At 44.6% G+C, this 20,411-nt stretch overlaps 1 protein-coding gene across 3 annotated transcripts in view; it reads right to left on the bottom strand.

Annotated features, from left to right (window-relative positions):
- The window catches only part of fbxl2 (F-box and leucine-rich repeat protein 2), a 305,824-nt gene that overhangs the window by 12,026 nt on the left and 273,387 nt on the right, over nucleotides 1–20,411 (bottom strand). The gene's annotated exons all lie outside the window — the stretch shown is intronic.

The following is a 20,411-nucleotide window of genomic DNA, read 5'->3' as shown; positions in this document are numbered from 1 at the left end:
TTACAGATGGTGCTGCCCTTGTCCTTCTAGGTGGTAGAGGTCACAGGTTTGGAAGGTGCTGTCGAAGGAGGCTTGGTGAGTTGCTGCACTGCATCGTGTAAATGGTACACACTGCTGCCACTGTGTGTCAGTGGTGGAGGGAGTGAATGTTGAAGTTGGTGGATGGAGTACTGATCAAGTGGAGTGCTTTAGCCTGGATGGTGTCGAGCTTCCTGAGTGTTGTTGGAAATTCAGGCAAGTGGAGAGTATCCATCACCCTCCTGACTTGTGCCTTGTGGACGACAGGTTTTGGAAAGTCAGGAAGTGAGTTATTCGCCACAGAATTCCAAGCCTCTGACCTGCTCATGTAGCCACAATATACATATGACTGGTCCAATTCAGTTTCTGGTCAATGGTAACCCCCAGGATTTTGATGGTGGACAATTCAGCAATGGTAATGCCTTTTAATGTCAAGGGGAGATTGGTTAGATTCTGTCCCGATGGAGATGGTCATTGCCTGGCACTCGTGTGGTATGAATGTTACTTGCCACTTATCAGCCCAAGACTGAATGTCGTCCAGGTCAAGCTGCACGAGGAAACAGATTGCTTCAGTATCTGGGGAGTTGCAAATGGTACTGAATGTTGTGCAATCTCCACCTTATGATTGAGGGAAGGTCATTGATGAAGCAGCTGAAGATAGTTGGACCGAGGATACTGCCCTGAGGAACTTCTGCAGTAACGTCCTGTGACTGAGATGATTGACCTCCAACAACCAAAACTATCTTCCTTTGTGCTAGGTATGACTGAACCACTGGAGAGCTTTCCCCGATTTCCATTTACTGCAGTTTTGCTCGGGCTCCTTGATGCCGCACTTGCTCAAATGCTGCCTTGATGTCAAGGGCAGTCTTGAATTCAGCTCTTTTGTCCATGTTTGGACCAAAGCTGCAACGAGGTCAGGACCCAAACTGAGCATTGGTCAGCAGGTTATTGCTGTCTAAGTGCCATTTGATAGCACTGTAGAAAACACCTTCCATCTTTTTGCTGATGATCAAGAATAGACTGATGGGGCGGTAATTGTTTGGATTGGAATTGTCCTGCTTTTTTTCGACAGGACATAACTGGGCAATTTTCCACACTTCCGGGTACATGCCAGCATTGTAGCTGTACTGGAACACCTTGGCTAGGGGCGCAACTAGTTCTGGAGGGCAAGTCTTCAGTAGTACCGCTGGAATGTTGTCAGGGCCCCTGGCCTTTGCTATATCCAGCGCCTTCAGCCATTGCTTGATATCACGTGGAATGAACTGAATTGACTGAAGACTGGCATCTGTGACATTTGTGACTTCAGGAGGAGGCCAAGATGGATCCTCCACTCGGCACTTCTGGCTGAAAATGTTTGCAAATGCTTCAGCTTGGTCTTTTGTACTGACTTATTGGGCTCCCCCATCACTGAAGATGGGGATGTTTGTGGAGCCTCCTCCTCCAGTTCATTATTTAATTGTCCTCCGCCATTCACGACTGGATGTGGGATTGCTTAGCTCTGTCTAACACACTTTGTGTCTGCTATTTAGCATGCATGTAGTCCTGTGTTGTAGCTTCATTAGGTTGGCACCTCATTTTTATGTATGCCTGGTGCTGCTCCTGGCATGCCCTCTTGCACTCCTCATTGAACCAAGGTTGATCCCCTGGCTTGATGGTAATGGTAGAGTGACGGAAATGCTGGGCCAAGAGGCTACAGACTGTGGTTGAATATAATTGTGCTGCTGCTGCTGATGGTCCATCATGCCTAATGGATGCCCAGTTTTGAGCTGCTGTTCTGAATCTATCCCATTTAGCATGGTGGTAGTGCCAGTCAGGTCTTTATCTTCACAAGGACTGTGTGGTGATCACTCCTGCCAATACTGTTATGGATAGATGCATCTGCAAAAGTTAGATTGTCATAGGTGAGGTCAAGCAGGCCCAGTCTGGCAGCTATGTCCTTCAGGAGTCGGCCAGATCGGTCAGTCACGATGCTACTGAGTCACTCTAGGTGATAGGCAGTGAAGTCCCCCACCCAGAGTATATTCTGTGCCCTTGCTACCCTCAGTGCTTCTTCCAAGTGGTGTTCAACATGAAGGAGTACTGATTCATCAGATGCGGGAGGGCGGTATCACAGAATTGTTACAGCACAGAAGAGGCCATTCGGCTCATCGTGTCTGCGTTGACTCTCCAAAAAGAGCAATTTACCTAGTGTGACTCCCCTACCTTCTTCCCATAGCCATGCATATTCTTCCTTTTCAGATAACAAACCAATTCCCTCTTGAATGCCTCAATTGAACCTGCCTGAGAGAGTGATGGAGGTAGTGTATTCCAGATCTTAACCATTCGCTGCGTGAAAATATTTTTCCTCGTGTTGCCATTGCTTCTTTTGCCAATCACCTTAAATCTGTACCCTCTTGTTCTCGATCCTTCCACCAATGGGAACAGTTTTTCCCTATCTACTCTGTCCAGACCCCTCATGATGTTAAACACCTCTATCAAATCTCCTCTCAACCTTCTCTTCTCCAAGGAAAACAGTTCCGACTTCTCCAATCTATCCACCATAACTGAAGTTCCTCATCCCTGGAACCATTCTCGTGAATCTTTTCTGCACTCTCACCAGTGTGGCCCGCAGAACTGGACACACTACTCCAGTTGAGGTCGAACCAGTATTCTACACAAGTTTAACATAACTTCCTTACTTTTATACCCTATGCCCCAATTAATGAAGCCTCAGATGCTGTATGCTCTATTAACTGCACTCTCAACCTGTCCTGTCACCTTCAATGATTTATGTACATAAACACCCAGGTCCCTCTGCTCCTGTACCCTCTTTAGAATTGCACCCTTTATTTTATATTGTCTCTCTGCATTCTTCCTACCAAAATGAATCACTTCACACTTCTCTGCATTAAATTTCATCTGCCACTTGTCTGCCCATTCCACCAACCTTTATGTCCTTTTGAATAAAAGCAAAATACAGTGGATACTGGAAATCTGAAATAAAAACAAAGTGCTGGAAATACTCAGCAGGTCTGGCAGCATCTTTGGAGAGAGAGAAAGAGTTAAAGTTAACACAGCCCTGAAACATTCACTCTGTTTCTCTCTTCACAGATGCTGCCATACCCGCTGAGTATTTCCAGCACTTTTTGTTTTTATGTCCTTTGGAAGTTCTACACTAACCTCCTCACAGTTCACAATGTTTCCAAGTTTCGTATCATCCGCAAATTTTGAAATTGTGCCCTGTCTAGGTCATTAATGTATATCAGGAACGGCAAGGGTCATAACATCGACCAATGGGGAACTCCACTGCAAATCTTCCTCCAGTCTGAAAAACATCCATTAACCACTACGCTCTCGTTTCCTGTCACTCTGCAAATTTCGTATCCATGTTGCTACTATCCCTTTTATTCTGAGCTATAACTTCGCTCACAAGTCTGTTGTGTGGCACTTTGTCAAATGCTTTTTGAAAGCCCATGTATACCACATCAACAGGATTGCTCTCATCAACCCTCTCTGTTACCTCCTCAAAAAGCTCCAGAAAGTTAGTTAAACATGATTTGCTCTTCACAAATCCATGCTGGCTTTCCCTAATTAACACACATTTGCCCAAGTGACTATTAATTTTGTCCCGAGTTATCATTTCTAGGAGCTTCCCCGCCACCACAGTTAAACTGACTGGCCTGTAGTTGCTGGGCTTATCTTTACACCCTTTTTTGAACAAGGGTGTAACATTTGCAATTCTCCAGTACTCGAGCACCACCCCTGAATCTAAGGAAGGCTGGAAAATTAAGGCCAGTGCCTGCATAATTTCCACTCTCACTTGCCCCAGTATCCTTGGATGCATCGCATACGTCTCCACTTTAAGTATAGCTAGCCTATCCAATATCTGCTCCTTAGCAATTTTAACCCCTTCAAGTGTCTGAATTACCTCCTCTTTCACCATAACCTGCGCAGTATTTTCTTTCTTGGTAATGACAGATGCAAAGTATTCATTTAATACCTCAGCTATGCTCCTTACCACCATGTGTAAATCTGCTTTTTGGTCCTTAGTTGGCCCCACTCCTCTTTTTTTTAAGACGACTTTTGGATTTCCTTTTATATCAGCTGCCGTTCTCTTTTAATACTCTCTCTTTGCTTTTTCACTTCCCCTCTGAAGCTTCTATATTCAGCCTGGTTCTCAGTTGTATTATCCACCTGACATCTATCATAAGCACATTTTTTCTTCTTCATCTTAATCTCTATCTCTTTCACCATGCAGGGAGCTCTGGATTTCTTTGCCCTACTTTTCCCCTTCATGGGAATATCTCTTGATTGTGCCTGACCTATCTCTTCTTTAAAGGCAGCCCATTGTTCAGTTATCGCTTTGCCTGCCAATCTTTGATTCCAATTTATCTGGGCCAGATCCATTCTTACCCCACTGAAGTTGGCTTTCCCCCAATCTTACTCTGGATTGTTCCTTGTCCTTTTCCATAGCTAACCTAAACTTTATGATACAACAAGCACAGTCCCCTAATTGTTCCCCTACTGATACTTGACCACTTAGCCCATCTCATTCTCAAGAATCAGGTCTCGTAGTGCCTCCTTTCTCTCTGGACTGGAAATATACTGTAGAAAATTCTCCTGCACACACTCTAGGAACTCTTGCCCCTCTCTGCTCTTTACACGACTACTATCCCAGTCTATATTTGGACAATTAAAGTCCCGCATTATAACTACTGGTAGGTGGCAATCAGCAGGAGGTTTCCTTGCCCATGTTTGACCTGATGCTATGTGGCTTCATGGGGTCCAGAGTCAATGTTGAGTATACCCAGGGCAACTCCCTCCCTTCCTCCCATAAATGACTGTGCCACCACCTCTGGGACATTGGCTGTAACGCATGATTCAGTGAATATGACTGTCAGGCTGTCGCTTGACTAGTCTGTGCGACGGCTCTCCCAATTTTGGCCACGCTATAGGAAGGATATGATTGCACTGGAGTGGGTGCAGAGGAGATTCACCAGGATGTTGCCTGTACTGGAGCATTTCAGCTATGAAGAGACTAGATAGGCTAGGGTTGCTTTCCTGAGAGCAGAGAAGGCTGAGGGGAAACCTGATTGAAGTATACAAAATTATGAGGGGCATAGATAGGGTAGATAGGAAGAAATGTTTCCCCTTAGTGGAGGGGTCAATAACCAAGGGGCATAGATTTAAGGTAAGGGGCAGGAGGCTTAGAGGGGATTTGAGGAAAACATTTTTCACCCAGAGGGCGGTTGGAATCTGGAACACACTGCCTGAAGGGATGCTAGAAGCAGGAACCGTCACAACATTTAAGAAATATTTAGATGAGCTTTTGAAATGCCATAGAATACAAGAGTACGGGCCAAGTGCTGGAAAATGGGATTAGAATAGATAGGTGCTTGATGGTCAGCACGGACACGGCGGGCCGAAGGGCCGGTTTCTGTGCTGTATAACTCTAGGTCCCCAGATGTTTGTGAGGAGGTCTTGCAAAATTGCAGATCTCCTCACTCACTTGATTGTCTCCAAAGAAGATTAATCCATATAGAAGGACCATGGCTCCACATATAGCAGCAGGAATCAGCAGGGTGCGCTGTTGTAGTTTCTAGTGCCTAGGTTGATGCCGGGTGGTCCGTCCAGTTTTATTCTTATTCGACTTTTCTGTAGTGGTTTGATACAACTGAGTGGCTTGCTAGGCCATTTCAGAGGGCACTTAAGAGTCAACCACATTGCTGTGGGTCTGGAGTCACATGTAGGCCAGCCCAAGTAAGGACAGCAGATTTCCTTCCTTAAAGGACATTAGTGAACCAGATGGGTTTTTTAAAATGACAACTCAGTAATTTCATGGTCACCACTACTGAGACAAGCTTTTAATTCCAATTTTTTTTTCTGAATTTTAATTCCACCAGCTGTTATGGGGGATTTGAACTCATGTCCCTAGAGTATTAGTTGGGGCCTCATGATTATTAGTCCAGTAACATTACCACTATGTCACCATTCCCTTCAGTTAATGGCAACAGCTTTTCTGTATCTACTCCTTCCAGATCCCTCATAATTTTGAACATTTCTATTAAATCTCCCCTCAACCTTTACTCTACAGAAAACAGCCTGACTTCTCCAAACAGCCCTTGTTACTGATGTCCCTCATCCCTGGAACGATTCTCAAATCTTTTCTACACCCTCTCCAATGTCTTCACATCTTTCCTAAAGTGTGGTGCCCAGAATTGGACACAGTATTCCAGTTGAGGCCGCACCAGTGTTTTATAAAGGTTCACAATAACTTCCTTGCTTTTGAACTCTATGTCTCTATTTATAAAACCCAGGATCCCGTATGCTTTATTAACTGCTTTCTCAACCTGTCCTGCCACCTTCAATGACTTGTGCACATGTACCACCAGAGTCCCTCTGCTCCTGAACCCTCTTTAGAATCATATCCTTTATTTTATATTGCCCTTTCTCATTTTTCTTATCAAAATGTATCACTTCACACTTCTCTGCATTAAATTTCATTTGCCTCCTGTCTGCCCATTCACTAGCCTGTCTATGTTGCCTTGAGGTCTATCACTATCCTTCTCAGAGTTCACAATACATCAAAGTTTTGGGTCATCTGCAAATTTTGAAATTCTGCCCTGCACTCCCAAGTTCAGGTCATTAATATAGATCAAGAAAAGCAGTGGTACTACCCCTGGGGAACCCCACTATATGCCTTCCTCCAGTCCAAAAAGCAATCGTGCACCACTATTCTTCATTTCCTATCATGAGCCAACTTTGTATCCATGCCACGGTCCTTTTATTCCATGGGCTTTAACTTTGCTGACAAGCCTGTTATGTGGCACTTCATCAAACACCTTTCGGAAGTCCATGTACACCACATCAACTGCATTACTCTCATCAACCCTCTCTGTTACTTCAGCAAAAAACTCAATCAAATTAGTTAAACACAATTTTCCCTTAACAAATCGATGCCGGCTTTCCTCAATTAATCCATATTTGACTAAGTGACTGTTAATTTTGTCCCATTTTATTGTTTCTAAAAGCTTTCACAGCACCTAGGTTTAACTGCCTATAGTTGCTGGGTTTATCCTTACATCCTTTTTTGAACAAGTGAATAACATTTGCAATTTTCCAGTCCTCTGGCACCAGCCCCATATGCAACGAGGATTGGAAGATTATGGTCAGTGCTTCCTCAATTTCCACCCTTACTTCCCTCAGTATCCTCAGATGCATCTCATCTGGTCCCGGTTACTTTTTAACTTTAAGTATAGCCTGCCTTTCTAATACCTCCTCTTTATCAGTGTTTGGTCCATCCAGTGCCTCAACTACCTCCTCTTTCACTACGACTTTGGCAGCATCTTCTTCCTTGGTAAAAACAGATGCAAAGTAGTCCAATAGTACCTCAGCCACGCCCTCTGCCTCCATGTGTGAATCCCCTTTTTGGTAATCGGACCTCCCTTTACCACTGATTTACTAATTATATGCCTATACATGACTTTTGGATTCCCTTTTATCTTGGCTGCCAGTCTCTTCTCATATGCTCTCTTTGTTGCTCTTATTTCCTTTTTCATTTTCCCTTGAAATTTCTATATTCTGTCTGGTTCTCACTTGTATTATCAACCTGACACCTTTCATTCACACCTTTTTCTTGCTTCATCTTACTCTATATCTCTTTCATCATCCAGGGAGTTCTGGATTTGTTTGTCCTACCTTTCCTACTCGTGGAAATGTACCTCAACTGTACCCATACTATCCTCTTTAAAAGCAGCCCATTATTCAATTACAGTTTTGCCTTCCAATCTTTGATTCCAACTTACCTTTAGACCCAAGGCTGTTGCTTCACCCAAACCCAGTAGATAGGAGGCAACAAGTTAGCATTCGTAGGGGAAGCTATTGTTGGGTTTTTACCTATAATCCCCAAGTCCTACCCTGCATACCAGTCGAGAATACTTCTGTAGTAGTTGAACCATAATGACCTGGATGAGATAGAAGTAAAGGGAAAGAAACTAGTCCAGCTAACTGTAATGAAGGATCAGGAGTGAGACTGTACAGATTAGGATGTCAAAGACTCTGAGAATCATCTCTACTAGGCATATATGATTTTTGCTTTTCATTTGTATTGCCTCTTCATTAATCTTGCCCTATGCCCTGGCTACATGTAAAAATAGCAAGTGGCCTAAATTCAGCAGTGATTGGTAGTTAATGGTGTGCAAAATCTAAACCCTACCTTCCAAAAAGGTCAGTGTGGGAGGTGGTGGTGTAGTGGTATTGTCACTGGACTAGTAACCCAGAGACCCATGCTCTGGGAACATGGGTTCGAATCCCACCACAGCAGAAGGTGGAATTTGAATTCAATTAATAAATCTGGAATTAAAACCTAGTCTAATGATGGCCATGAAACTATTGTCGATTGTTGTAAAAACGCATTTGGTTCACCCATCTGCTGTCCTGACCTGGTCTGGCCTACATGTGATTCCAGACCCACAGCAATGTTGTTGACTTATGAAGTGGCCTAGCAAGCCACTCAATTGTATCTAACTGCGACGAAGTCAATAAAGAATGAAACCAGACAGACCACCCAGCATCGACCTAGGCACCGGGAACAACAACGGCAAAACCAGCCCTGTCGAACCTGCAAAGTCCTCCTTACTAACATCTGGCGGCCTGTGCCAAAGCAGGAAGAGCTGTCCCACAGACGAGTCAAGCAACAGCCTGACACAGTCATACTAACGGAATCATAACTTACAGACAATGCCCCAGACACTGCCATCACAATCCCCGGGTATGGATGGCACAGTGGTATACAGTTGGGAGGGAGTTGCCCTGGGAGTCCACAACATCGACTCCGGATCCCTGAAGCCTCTTGGCATCAGGTCAAACATGGGCAAAGAAACCTCTTGCTGATTACCACCTACTGCCTTCCCTCAGATGAATCAGTATTCCTCCATGTTGAACACCACTTGGAGGAAGCACTCAGGGTGGCCAGGGCACAGAATGTACTCTGGGTGGGGGACTTCAATGACAATCACCAAGAGTGGCTCAGTAACACCACGACTGACCAGGCTGGCTGAGTCCTAAAGGAGACAGCTGCTAGACTGGGTCTGCAGCAGGTGGTGAGCGTAACAACAAGAGGGGAAAAAAATACTTGACCTCGTCCTCACCAATCTGCCTGCCGCAGATGCATCTGTCCATCACAGTATTAGTAGGAGTGACCACCGCATAGTCCTTGTGAAGATGAAGTCCTGCTTTCACATTGAGGATACCTTCCATCGTCTTGTGTGGCACAACCCCTGTGCTAAATACGATAGATTTCTAACAGATCTAGCAATGCAAAATTGGGCATCCATGAGGTGCTGTGAGCCATCAGCAGCAGCAGAATTGTACTCAAGCACAATCTGTAACCTCATGGCCTGGCATTTCCCTCACTCTATCATTACCATCAAGCCAGAAGACTAACCCTGGTTCAGTGAAGAGTGCAGGAGGGCATGCCAGGAGCAGCACCAGGTATACCTCAAAATGAGGTGTCAACCTGGTGAAGCTACAACTACTTGCGCGCCAAACTGCATAAGCAGCATGCAATAGACAGAGCTAAGCGATCCCATAACCAATGGATAAAATCTAAGTCTTTTTCTTTTTGCGAGGAGCAGCTTGACAGAACGAGGTGCGGAGCGGACTTACAGCTGAGCGGTCAATTTCAGTAAGTTACAAGTTAATCCCCTTTTGTTTCGGAGGACCAGGGGACTGCTGGGTAAGGGAAAACTATTTATTTGGGCAGTGGCAGTACCCGAGACACTACACGTGTAAGTGTCTCCCACCCACCCTCCTCCTCTAACCAAAAAAAAAGGACTCTGGTGTGTTGATAAGGTAAGCTTTTTATTTAAAAAGTTCAGTCCGTCGGATTGCTAAGCGAACAAGTTTTGACTTTTTTTTTCGTTTGGTTTTTCAGCAGATTTGTTGGGAATCTAGAATAGTGGGAATGGAGGTAAAGGCAGTTGTATGTTCCTCCTGCAGAATGTGGGAGGTAGGGGTCGCCAAGAGTGTCCCTGCTGACTGCATCTGCGGGAAGTGCACCCAACTCCAGCTCCTCGCAGACCGCGTTAGGGAACTGGAGCTGGAGGAACTTCGGATCATTCGGGAGGCGGAGGGGATTATTGACAGGAGTTATAGGGAGGCAGTCACACCTCAGGTAAAAGAAGTAGGTAGATGGGTTACCGTCAGGGGAAGGAAAGGGAACCAGCAGGCAGTGCAGGGATCCCCTGTGGCCGTTTCCCTCAACAACAGGTATACCGTTTTGGATACTGTTGGGGGGGACGACTTACCAGGGGTAAGCAATGGGGTGCAGGTCTCTGGCACAGAGTCTGTCCCTGTTGCTCAGAAGGGAAAGGGGAAGAGGAGCAGAGCATTAGTCATTGGGGACTCCATAGTCAGGGGAACAGATAGGAGGTTCTGTGGGAACGAGAGAGACTCACGGTTGGTGTGTTGCCTCCCAGGTGCCAGGGTACGTGATGTCTCTGATCGTGTTTTTGGGATCCTTAAGGGGGAGGGGGAGCACCCCCAAGTCGTGGTCCACATAGGCACCAACGACATAGGTAGGAAGAGAGATGGGGATTTAAGGCAGAAATTCAGGGAGCTAGGGTGGAAGCTTAGAGCGAGAACAAACAGAATTGTTATCTCTGGGTTGTTGCCCGTGCCACATGCTAGCGAAGAGAGGAATAGGGAGAGAGAGGAGTTGAACACGTGGCTGCAGGGATGGTGTAGGAGGGAGGGTTTTGGTTTCCTGGATAATTGGGGCTCTTTCTGGGGTAGGTGGGACCTCTACAAACAGGATGGTCTTCACCTGAACCAGAGGGGTACCAATATCCTGGGGGGAAGATTTGTTAGTGCTCTTCGGGGGGGTTTAAACTAAATCAGCAGGGGAATGGGAACCTAAATTGTAGTTCCAGTGTACAGGCTGTTGAGAGTAGTGAGGTAGGGGATAAGGTTACAGGGACGCAAGAGGGCACTGGCAAGCAAGAACTTGGTTTAAAGTGTGTCTACTTCAACGCCAGGAGCATCCGGAATAAGGTGGGTGAGCTTGCAGCATGGGTTGGTACCTGGGATCCTGATGTTGTGGCCATTTCAGAGACATGGGTAGAGCAGGGGCAGGAATGGATGTTGCAGGTTCCGGGATTTAGATGTTTCAGTAAGAACAGAGAAGAGGGTAAAAGAGGGGGGGGGGTGTGGCATTGTTAATCAAGGAAAGTATTACAGCGGCAGAAAGGACGTTTGAGGACTCGTCTACTGAGGTAGTATGGGCCGAGGTTAGAAACAGGAGAGGAGAGGTCACCCTGTTGGGAGTTTTCTATAGACCTCCGAATAGTTCCAGAGATGTAGAGGAAAGGATAGCAAAGATGATTCTCAACAGGAGCGAGAGTAACAGGGTAGTGGTTATGGGGGACTTTAACTTTCCAAATATTGACTGGAAATACTATAGTTCGAGTACTTTAGATGGGTCTGTTTTTGTCCAGTGTGTGCAGGAGGGTTTTCTGACACAGTATGTGGACAGGCCAACCAGGGGCGATGCCACATTGGATTTGGTACTGGGTAATGAACCCGGCCAGGTGTTCGATTTAGATGTAGGTGAGCACTTTGGCGATAGTGATCACTATTCGGTGAGGTTTACCTTAGCGATGGGCAGGGACAGGTATATACCGCAGGGCAAGAATTATAGCTGGGGGAAAGGAAATTATGACGCGATTAGGCAAGATTTAGGATGTGTAGGATGGGGAAGGAAACTGCAGGGGATGGGCACAAACGAAATGTGGAGCTTATTCAAGGAGCAGCTAATGCGTGTCCTTGATAAGTATGTACCTGTCAGGCAGGGAGGAAGTTGTCGAGCGAGGGAGCCGTGGTTTACTCAAGAAGTTGAAGCGCTTGTCAAGAGGAAGAGGGCGGCTTATGTTAGGATGAGACGTGAAGGCTCAGTTAGGGCGCTTGAGAGTTACAAGCTAGCCAGGAAGGATCTAACGGGAGGGCTAAGAAGAGCAAGGAGAGGACACGAGAAGTCATTGGCGGATAGGATCAAAGAAAACCCTAAGGCTTTCTATAGGTATATCAGGAATAAAAGAATGATAAGAGTTAGAACAGGGCCAATCAAGGATAGTAGTGGGAAGTTGTGTGCGGAATCAGAGGAGATAGGGGAAGCGTTAAATGAATATTTTTCGTCAGTATTTACAGTAGAGAAAGAAAATGTTGCCGAGGAGATTACTGAGATACAGCCTACTAGGCTAGATGGGATTGAGATTCACAAGGAGGAGGTGTTAGCAATTTTGGAAAGAGTGAAAATAGATAAGTCCCCTGGGCCAGATGGGATTTATCCTAGGATTCTCTGGGAAGCCAGGGAGGAGATTGCAGAGCTGTTGTTGTTGATCTTTATGTCGTCATTGTCGACAGGAGTAGTGCCGGAGGACTGGAAGATAGCAAATGTTGTCCCCTTGTTCAAGAAGGGGAGTAGAGACAGCCCTGGTAATTATAGACCTGTGAGCCTTACTTCGGTTGTGGGTAAAATGTTGGAAAGGGTTATAAGAGATAGGATTTATAATCATCTTGAAAAGAATAAGTTCATTTGCGATAGTCAGCACGGTTTTGTGAAAGGTAGGTCGTGCCTCACAAACCTTATTGAGTTTTTCGAGAAGGTGACCAAACAGGTGGATGAGGGTAAAGCCGTGGATGTGGTGTTTATGGATTTCAGTAAGGCGTTTGATAAGGTTCCCCACGGTAGGCTATTGCAGAAAATACGGAAGTATGGGGTTGAAGGTGATTTAGAGCTTTGGATCAGAAATTGGCTAGCTGAAAGAAGACAGAGGGTGGTGGTTGATGGCAAATGTTCATCCTGGAGTTTAGTTACTAGTGGTGTACCGCAAGGTTCTGTTTTGGGGCCACTGCTGTTTGTAATTTTTATAAATGACCTGGATGAGGGTGTAGAAGGGTGGGTTAGTAAATTTGCGGATGACACGAAGGTCGGTGGAGTTGTGGATAGTGTCGAAGGGTGTTGTAGGGTACAGAGGGACATAGATAGGCTGCAGAGCTGGGCTGAGAGATGGCAAATGGAGTTTAATGCGGAGAAGTGTGAGGTGATTCACTTTGGAAGGAGTAACAGCAATGCAGAGTACTGGGCTAATGGGAAGATTCTTGGTAGTGTAGATGAGCAGAGAGATCTTGGTGTCCAGGTACATAAATCCCTGAAAGTTGCTACCCAGGTTAATAGGGCTGTTAAGAAGGCATATGGTGTGTTAGCTTTTATTAGTAGGGGGATCGAGTTTCGGAGCCACGAGATCATGATGCAGCTGTACAAAACTCTGGTGAGGCCGCACCTTGAGTATTGCGTGCAGTTCTGGTCACCGCATTATAGGAAGGATGTGGAAGCTTTGGAAAGGGTGCAGAGGAGATTTACTAGGATGTTGCCTGGTATGGAGGGAAGGTCTTACGAGGAAAGGCTGAGGGACTTGAGGTTGTTTTTGTTGGAGAGAAGGAGGAGGAGAGGTGACTTAATAGAGACATACAAGATAATCAGAGGGTTAGATAGGGTGGATAGTGAGAGACTTTTTCCTCGGATGGTGATGGCAAACACGAGGGGACATAGCTTTAAGTTGAGGGGTGAAAGATATAGGACAGATGTCAGAGGTAGTTTCTTTACGCAGAGAGTAGTAGGGGCGTGGAACGCCCTGCCTGCAACAGTAGTAGACTCGCCAACTTTAAGGGCATTTAAGTGGTCATTGGATAGACATATGGATGAAAATGGAATAGTGTAGGTCAGATGATCGGCGCAACATCGAGGGCCGAAGGGCCTGTACTGCGCTGTAATGTTCTAATTCTAAGTTCTGCAGTCCTGCCACATCCAGTCGTGAATGGTGGTGGACAATTAAACAACTAACTGGAAGAGGTGGCTCCACAAATATCCCCATCCTCAATGATGGAGGAGCCCAGCACATCAGTGCAAAATATAAGGCTGAAGCATTTGCAACAATCTTCAGCCAGAAGTGCTGAGTTGATGATCCATCTTGGCCTCCTCCTGAAGTCCCCAGCATTATAGATGCCAGACTTCAGCAAATTCAATTCACTCCGCGGGTATTAAGAAATGACTGAAGGCACTGGATACTGCAAAGGCTATGAGCCCTGACAATATTCCGGCAATAGTACTGAAGACCTGTGCTCCAGAACTTGTTGCACCCCTAGCCAAGCTGTTCTAGTACAGCTGCAACACTGGTATCTACCCGGCAAAGTGGAAAATTGCCCAGGTATGTCCTGTACACAATAAGTAGGACAAGTCCAACCTGGCCAATTACTCTCAATCATCAGTAAAGTGATGGAAGGTGTCGTCAACAGTGCTATCAAGTGGCACTTGCTTAGCAATAACCTGCTAAGTGACACACAGTTTGGGTTCCACCATGGCCACTCAGCTCCTGACCTCATTGCAGCCTTGGTTCAAATGTGGAAAAAAGAGCTGAAATCAAGAAGTGAGGTGAGAGTGGCTGCCCTTGAGATCAAGGCAGCATTTGACAGAGTATGACATCAAGGAGCCCTAGCACAACTGAAGTCAGTGGGAATTAGGGAATGGAAAACTCTCTGCTGGTTGGAGTCATACCTAGCGTAGAGGAAGAGGATTGTGGTTGTTGGAGGTCAATCATCTCAGCTCCAGAACATAACTGCAGGAGTTCCTCAGGGTAGTGTCCTAGGCCCAACAATCTTCAGCTGCTTCATCAATGACCTTCCTTTAACCATAAGGTCAGAAGTGGGATGTTCACTGATTTCACAATGTTCAGCACCATTCGCGACTCCTCAAACACTGAAGCAGTCCATGTAGAAATGCAGCAAGGCCTGAACAATATCCAGGCTTGGGCCAAGAAGTGGCAAGTAACATTTACGCCACACAAGTGCCAGGCAATGAACATCTCCAACAAGAGAGAATCTAACCATCTCCCCTTGACATTCAATGGCATTACCATCGCTGAATCCCAAACTATCAACATCCTGGGGGGTTACCATTGACCAGAAAATGAACTGCAGTAACCATATAAATACTGTGCCTACAAGAGGAGGTCAGAGGCTAGGAATCCCGCGGCGAGTATATCATCTCCTGACTCTCCAAAGCCTGTCCACCATTTACAGAGCACAAGTCAGGAGTGTGATGGAACACTCTCCACTTGCCTGCATGGGTGAAGCTTCAACGACACTCAAGAAGCTCGACATCATCCAGGACAAAGCAGCCAGCTTGATTGGCACCCCATCCACAAACATTCACTCCCTCCACCACCGACACACAGTGGCAGCAGTGTGAACCATCTACAAGATGCACTGCAGCAACGCACCAAGGGTCCTTAGACAGCACCTTCCAAACCAGTGACCTCTACCACCTAGGAGGACAAGGGCAGCAAATGGTTGGGAACACCACCACCTGCAAGTTCCCCTCCAAGCCACACACCATCCTGATTTGGAACTATATCGCCGTTCCTTCGCTGTCGCTGGGTCAAATTCCTGGAACTCCCTTCCTAACAGCACTGTGGGTGTCCCTACCCCACGTTGACTGCAGGGGTTCAAGATGGCAGTTCACCACCACCTTCTCAAGGGCAATTAGGGATGGGCAATAAATACTGGCCTAGCCAGCGACGCCCACATCCCATGAATGAATTAAAAAAAAAAGCTACATCAGGCCAAACCTAGAAAATCAAAATTTGGGCACAAGCAGCATGCTTGCAAAGCTTACTTTCCACAGCAACACCGTAAAATGATAGAGTCTCTTTAACAAAGAAAAGTATCCCAACATACTTCACCAAGGCATAATCAAAAAACGCTCAAAATGTATGTAATTCTATGCTATAGTCCTTGGAAGGCCTTCTTTTTCATGTGGAAAAGTGTTAATAGAATTCTTGGGAGTGAACTTTCTCTGATGGATCAATTGATAGTTAACTTATCAAGGACATCTATTTTTATCCAAAAGCAAAATATTGCAGATGCTGGAAATCTGAAATAAAAATAGAAAATGATGGAAATGCTCAGCAGGTCTGGCAGTATCTGTGGAGAGAGAAACGGAGTTAACGTTTCAGGTCTGTGGCCTTTCATCAAAATTGGGAAAAGTTAGAAATTTGATAGGTTTCGAGCTAGTGGAGTGGCAAAGGGTGGGAAGAAGAACAAAAGGGAAGGTCTGTAAAAGGGTGGAGGGCAGGAGAAATTAAATGACAATAGGTTTTATGGTACAAAGCGAAAGGGAATGGTCATGGGTCAAGTAAAGAAACAAAAGATATGTCTAGAGGAGATTTGAACAGCAGGATCCTGAATAGCTGCCATCCAAAAGCAAAGAAATAAAAATGAGAGAAGAAGAAGAAAAACCAAACCAGCAAAGAAAAGGGAGACAAAATAGGGAAATTCCTCAAGGAACAGCACCTCATCTTTCAACTGGGCACTTCACAGCCTTCTGGACTCAACACTGAGTTTAACAATTTTAGGTCATAATCTTTGCCCCCATTTTGTTTAGAGTGGTGTAGGAAGACAGGGTTTTGATTCATCGGCTACTGGCAGCAGGACAGGGGAAAGAGGGAGCTATTCCGTTGGGATGGGCTCCATTTAAACCAGGCTCAGAAAAGCATCCTGGCTGCTATAACTAGGGTCATGGATGGGGCGGGGGGGGGGGGGGAGGTCAGGTGAAGGGAAATTTAGGAACCTAAAGAGAAAAGCCGAGGCAGTAGAGCAGTGTAGAAATTTAGGTAAAGGCAAGCATAATGGGACAGGAAGGGACAGAGTTAAATGGGAATAATGCATCAGTGAATAAGGTCCTTGCAAAGAATAGTGGTTAAAAAAAATAAAATTAAAGGCCCTTTATCTGAATGCACGAAGCATTCGTAACAAGATAGACGAACAGGTGGCACAAATAGAGATAAATGGGTTTCATATAATCACCATTACAAAGACATAGTTACAAGGTGACAAAATAAATACTCTGAAAAGACAGGCAAAATGGAAAAGGAGGTGTAGCCCTGACAAAGGATGACATAGGGACAGGAGTAAGAAAGGATCTTGGTTCAGAAGCTCAGGAAGCACAATCAGTATGGATGAGATTAGGATTAACAAGGGTTAGAAAATGCTGGTGGGAGTAGTTTACAGGCCCATAATTGTAATTATACTGTTGGAAAGAGCATTAAGCAACAACTAATTGGAGCTTGCAGCAAAGGCAATGCAATAATCATGGGAGAATTAAATTTTTATATGGACTAGACAACTCAAATTGGCAAAGGTAATCTTGAAGATGAGTATGTAGAATGTTTTTGTGATAGCTTCCTAGAGGTACGGTTGATTAGCAATCTCATAGTAAAAGATTCTCTGAGAAAAAGTGATCATAATACAATTGAATTCCATATTAAGTTTGAGACTGACATATTCGAGTCCAAAACAAGAATTTTAAACTTAAACAAAGCCAATTAGATAGGCATGAGGGAAGAGCTGGCTAAGGTTGATTGGGTAAATAGTCTAAAAGGCATGGCAGTAAATAAACAGTGGGAAAATTTAAAGAAATAATTCAAAATGTTCAACAAAAATACATTGAATTCAAAAACAAAAACTCAGCAAGAAAGATCCATCCGTCACCTACTAGGGAAATTAAGGACAGTATTAGATTAAAAGAAGAGGCTGATAATGTTGCAAAGAATAGTAATAACCTGAGCATTGGGAGAGTTTGAGAAACCAGCAAAGGTGACCAAAAGTTTGATAAAACGGTAAAATACAGAATGAGAGTAAACGAGCCAAAAATATAAAAATGGATTGTAGGAGCTTTACTCAGTACATAAAAAGGAGTAACTAAAGGAAACATTGATTCCTTAGAGGCAGAGACAGGAAGAATTATTATGGAGAATGAGGAAATGGCAGAGATGTTGAACAAACATTTTGTGTCTGTTTTCACAGTAGAAGACTCAAATGACATACCAGAAATAGAGAATAAACAAGGGTCTAATAAGAGTGAGGAACTTCAGTAATTAATACTTTTTCTCTGCTGATATTAGAGAAACTTAAGGGACTAAAAGTCAATAAATCCCCAGGACCTGATGGCCTACATCCTAATGTGCTAAAGAGGTATCTGCAGAGATAGTGAATGCACTGGTTATGATTTGCCAAAATTCCCTAGAATGGTCCCAGCGGATTGGAAGTTAGCAAATGTAACTCTGCTATTCAAAAAAGAGAGACAGACAGAAAACAGGGCACTACAGCCAGTTAGTCTTACATCAGTTGTTGGGAAAATGCTGAATCTCTTATTAAGGAAGTCTTAATACACTTAGAAAATCATAGTATTATCAGACAGAAGGGAAATTGTGTGACAAATTTAGAGCTTTTTGAGGATGTAGCTAGTAGGGTAGATAATGGGGAGCCAGAAGATGTAGTATACTTGGATTTCCAAAAGGCATTCGATAAGGTGCTGCACAAAAGGCTAATATGCAAGATAATGGCTTATGGAATTGGGGATAATATATTAGCATGGCTGGCGGGCAGCCATAAAGGCAGGGCTAAAGTGTGGTGAGTCGAAGAGACTTAGCAGTTGGCAGGAAAAAAGACAGAAGCGCAAGGGGAGAGCCAACTGTGTAACAGCCCCGACAAACAAATTTTTCTGCAGCACCTGTGGAAGAGCCTGTCACTCTAGAATTGGCCTTTATAGCCACTCCAGGCGCTGCTCCACACACCACTGACCACCTCCAGGCGCTTACCCATTGTCTCTTGAGATAAGGAGGCCAAAGAGAAGAGAAAAGGCTAATATGCAAGATAATGGCTTATGGAATTGGGGATAATATATTAGCATGGATGGAGGATTGGAAGCAGACAGTAGGGATAAATGGGGCATTTTCAAGTTGGCAGGCTGTAACTAGTGGAGTGCCACAAGGACCAGTGCCGGGGCCTCAGCTATTTAAAATTTACATTAATGACTTAGACAAAGAGACCGAGAGTAATGCATCCAGGTTTGCTGATGATACAAAGCTAGGTAAGCTGTGAGAGGGGCACCAAGAGGCTACAAAGAGATGTAGACAAGTTAGGCAACTGGGCAACAAGGTGTCAAATGGAGTATAAAGTGTAAGGTTATTCACTTTGATAAGAATAGAAAAGCAGAATATTTTTATAAGGCATGAAATGTTGATATTCAGAGAAACTTGGGTAACTTGTGCAAGGAACACAGAAAGTTAGCATGCAGGTACAGCAAGCAATTAGGAAGGCAAATGGCATGTTGGCTTTTATTGTAAGGGGAGTGGAGTACAATAACAAGGAAGTCTTATTACAGTTATACAGGCCTTTAGTGAGACCATGCTTGGAGTAGCGTGTGCAGTTTTTGTCCCCATATCTAAGGAAAGATATACTTGCCTTGGAGGCAGTACAACAAAGGTTCACCAGATTGGTCCCTGGGATGACAGGGTTGTCTTATGATGAAAGGCTGAGTAAATTGGGTCTATATTCACTGGAGTTTAGAAGAATGAGAGGTAATCTCATTGAAACTTACAAGTTTCTGAAGGGGCTGGACAGGATAGACACAAAGGTTGTTTGCACTGGCTAGGGAATCTAAAACACAAGGGCACAGTCTGAGGGTAAGGGGATGATCATTTAGGGCTGAGATGAGGAGCAATTTCTTCACTCAAAGGGTTGTGAATCTTTAGAATTCTCTACCCCAGAGGGTAGTGGATGCTCCATTGTGCATCTCAGGGCATCAAGGGATATAGGGAGCAGGTGGGAAAGTGGAGTTGAAGCCCAAGATCAGACGTGATCATACTGAATGGCAGAGCAGGCTTGACAGGCTATGTGGTCTACGCCTGCTCTATTTCTTATGGTTTTAAATGCTCCACACCTGTTCAAAAAGTGGAAAGGGATAAATCCAGTAACCACAGGCCAGTCAGCCTTATGTGGGGTAACTTCTAGAGTTAATAATCCAGGACAAGATTAATTGGCACTTAGAAAGGTCTAGGGTAATAAATTAAAGTCAGAATGAATTTGTTAAAAGCAAATTGTGTTTGACTAACTTGATTGGATTCTTTGATGAAGTACGAAGACAACTGATGAGGGTAGTGCAGCTGATTTGTATTTGGCTGACAGTACAAAGTTAGCTGAGAACGAATGCTGTGAGGAGGACATAAAGAGGCTGCAAAAAGATATAGACAGGTTAAGTGAGTGGGCAACAAGGTGGCAGATGGAGTATAATGTGGGCAGGTGTGAGGTTATTCACTTTGGTCGTAAAAATAGAAAAGCAGAATTTAATAGGCGTGAAACTTCTAAATGTTGATGTTGAGAGAGACTTGGGTGTACTCGTACAAGAAACACAAAAAGTTAGCATGCAGGTACAGCAAGCAATTAGGAAGGCAAATGGCAAGTTGGCCTTTATTGCAAGAGGATTGGAATACAAGAATAAAGAAGTCTTGCTACAATTG

Source organism: Heterodontus francisci, chromosome 5 (genome assembly GCF_036365525.1).
Source record: "Heterodontus francisci isolate sHetFra1 chromosome 5, sHetFra1.hap1, whole genome shotgun sequence".
Classification (NCBI taxonomy): domain Eukaryota; kingdom Metazoa; phylum Chordata; class Chondrichthyes; order Heterodontiformes; family Heterodontidae; genus Heterodontus; species Heterodontus francisci.
This window is presented reverse-complemented; position numbering and strand designations above follow the sequence as displayed.